Genomic DNA, 3,785 nt, shown 5'->3' with positions numbered 1-3,785 from the left:
CTCATCCATGTATTTGTCTTTGCCAATACCACATGTCCTTGATTATTATAGTTTTAAAATGAGTTGTGCTAGATAGACTGATTGTTCCTGTTTTATTCTTTTCACAATTATTTTAGCTACATTAGTTCCACGCTCTTTTCATATAAATTTTAGGATAATCTGCTTTGTGTTCACACAAAAGATGCTAACAGAAGTTGTAGCTCAGTGTTACATTATCAGTTTGCACACGATTAACCTGCACATGGCCTTGTGTTCAGTCCCCAGTATAGACACACAGATATAAGTGCATGCTCACACACATACACAGACTCACATAAATAAAGCCAGAAAATATTTGCTGAGATTGTCATAGAAATTGTGTCTAGCCAGTTTATAATTTTGAATAGAATTGATAGATTTACTGTGTCAATTTTTCCAATCCATGAATATACCATATCTGTTTTTATCTTCTTCAGTTTCTCTCACCAACAATGTAATTTTTAGTATTTAAGTCCTATAAAATTTTATTAGGCTTGCACCAATGAATTTCACTTATTGAGTTATTATAAGCAATGTAGGCTGAATTTCATTGTCGATATGTTTCATAATAATATGCAGAAATACAACTGATTTTTAAAGTATTTTTATTCAATGACTTTGCTAAACTCTATAATTCTTTTTAGATTATTTGGGAATTTTATGCAGTCAAGTGTACTATTTGCCAACAAGGTATGTTATTTCTTTCACTCTGATCTGGATGTCTTTTATTTCCTTTTCTTGCTCTTTACACTTAGCAAAACTCACAACATTTTGTTAAATAAAAGTAGTAAGACAAGACATCCTCATCTTATTCATAATTTTAGGGGAAATTAGTCAGTCTTTCCTTATTAAGCATATTGCTACCTGTTGATATTTCTTAGTTACTCTTTACTAAGCTGAGTTTCTTTCTACTTGTATTTTTCTGAGTTTTTTTTTTTTTTTTTTAATCAGAGTTGAGAGTTGAATTTGCTTTTGTGGCATCAACTGATAGGATTCAATGATATTTCGTCCAAAGCTTGTCAATATGGTAATTTGCAAAATAGACTTTTGAATATTTATGCAGACTTGCACTGTTTGTGGCTCAAAATTATTCTTACACTGCTGAGCTTTATTTGTTAATATTATGAATTTTGGGATCTTGACAGGGATGTAGTTCAGTGGTGAAACATTTATCAAGTAGGTGAGTTTGATCCTCAACACTGCAAAAATTTCCTGAATGGTATTATTCCATAGTCATCTTCTTTTGGTACTATTTTGGCATCAAGGTTACACTAGATTCATACGAGGAATTAGAAAGTATTTTCTTTTCTATCTTCTTATGGAGAAATTATTTATTATTGGTGTTATATTTTGAAAAAATCATTTGTTTATTATGAAGTGATTTTATCTGTATTTGGAAATTTTGGGGGAGACTTTTTAAAAATTATCTATTCAATTTCTTTAATTGTGGTGCTACTTACCATTGCATTTATTTCACTCTGGATGAGTATGATACTTTGTATCCACCCCTGCCCCCATAGACTGATGAAAAACTTTTCTCAGGAAGTGTCAAGTTTTATCTAAATTGTCAATTATATTTATGAAGACCCCAACTATTCTTCTACCGGGGGAAGAAAACAAGATAATGGATAAAAATACAAACAGTTAAGTTCTCTCAACTGAGAAAAGAAGCTTGGATAATTTTTTGAGACATTTGAATAAACCCATAGATTAATGTTTCTCCTTACCAGTCTAACCAATCACAATCACCTGTCTTGAGATTTTCATGCCAAAATTAATATTGTGTTAATTAGAATGAGGCTTAAATATCATAATGAAAATATCAGATCCTGAATGATGGCTAGTTCTACAAACCGGAAGGAGTGATGAATATTACTTGTGAATCTCATTGATTTTTCATAATGAGCACATGGTGAACATTCAAAATCTACCTCCTGAATTTTATACACATGAATCCTAACCTTATTCTTTAGGGTTGCATGTAAAGTCTGCATTCTGGTGTTTCCAAAGCAACTTTAAAAATATTTTAAGAAAATTAAAATATATTTCCCAACTATAAAGTTTTTGAAACAAAAGCTTCTAACTTTTCCAACTATCCCTCATGAAGAGTAATTAATTGAGTAAGAGATCAGTGCCAGTGCAAGGCCCTAATTTGTTAAGAATGTTGAAAGACTCCAAAGGTATAATACAGTGTGGAAATTTGTACAGCAGTTGCTCCCCGGCAACTAGCTGTATATATTGCCTGGGATACTTAATGAGCTGTTTAGGGTGGAACAGTGAAGCAGAGTGAGACATTCTCCCCAGAAAAAACCTGGACCAAAAATAAGAAGCTATTTTGATGTTGTTTAAAAGAGCTGGGTCTACTTATTTACATGACTTCTTTTGGCTGAATAACATGTGTAAGTTTGTTGCCAGTGCTTTTTCTTGGCAAAGTGTGATATTGGCAGAGAACTGTCACTAGAGGGCCTGATTCCTTACCTTTCTCCCATACACTAAAAATTGCTCCGAATGAAGGTTGAATTCACATAACAAAATTCTTCAGAAAGTACTAGAAAGCTATTACTAGCCTAGCAAACCCTCATGACCCAGTCTAGTATAAAAACCAGGATTTGATTTACAGACTCCTCACTGTCCTGATCTTTCTCACTTGAAAAATCTGAGTTAATGAGAAAGAATTAAAGTCAATAAAATATGTGGGTAAGACCTTCACAGGAAAGAATAGAATGGGGTTAGTCTTTATTTTATTACAGATATTTTATTTCCGTGGGTTCATTCTAAAGCATTAGCTTCTCGGGTCATCACATGCATAGTTAACCCAAACTTAGTTTGCTGTGAAATTCACTTGTAAATTTTCTTATACAGGTTCTATATTCAGCATCATTTCACTTAGGCAATTAGTTGCGACTCCAGGATGGGATATTTTAAGTGGAAATAAAATAAGCAGACCTGTTCAAAAACAGGTAACAGAACCGAACATTATACAGACGTACACAACCTCAGCATGTATTAGAAAAATAAGCTATAAAACACTTGATGCAATAGATTTTCATTTTAGTAAGTTTGTTTGTCACAAGTTCTGCATCTGAGGACTTTGCATATATATATGACATAGTGATATATTGTTTTCCCAGTTATTGTATTTCTTTTGTCCCTTGTGTAAATCCTACTGGTCAAGCACTTCAGTAAACACAGAATTGATTAACTACTGTACAAGTAGTATGAATCTTATAGCAATCTGTGCAAAAGTCACTGAAATTTCTGACCTTATCTCCGTCTTTTGTTCTCAATTAATCATATGATCCTATTATATTATTCCGAGCCTGTACAGATGCTTTAAGTTAGAAATACAGCACAGTTAAATTTTTTTCTCATTGGGTTTTCAGAAATCTTCTTCGCAGTACCGTTCTTTGACAGATAAGATACAAAAATAGTTCTCTGACAAATATAATTAAATATTAACATAAAAAGGTAGAGAGAAGGTGGCTTTGAGAAATACATTTTGAAAATAATCTATAGAAATTTCCACTTCTGTTTATGGTCCTAGATGATATCAGGTCTCCTACGTAGCCCAGCTTCACAGAACTTGTGTAGCTATATGAGGCGAGTGGAACATGTCATGGTTTGTGTCTGTGTGTCCCCCCAAAGCCTCATGTGGTCATGAGGCAGGCTTTTAGAGTTTGATTGATTATGGGTGTGAGAGCTACACCTGCCCTGGGGTGGATAGTTTGCATATGTAAGGGAGAGGAAGAGGCTGCTTGCGGCCATTC

Source organism: Chinchilla lanigera, unplaced genomic scaffold (assembly GCF_000276665.1).
Source record: "Chinchilla lanigera isolate Chin_1 unplaced genomic scaffold, ChiLan1.0 scaffold00023, whole genome shotgun sequence".
Lineage (NCBI taxonomy): Eukaryota > Metazoa > Chordata > Mammalia > Rodentia > Chinchillidae > Chinchilla > Chinchilla lanigera.
The sequence above is the reverse complement of the archived record's forward strand: the minus strand, read 5'-3'. Positions refer to the sequence as shown.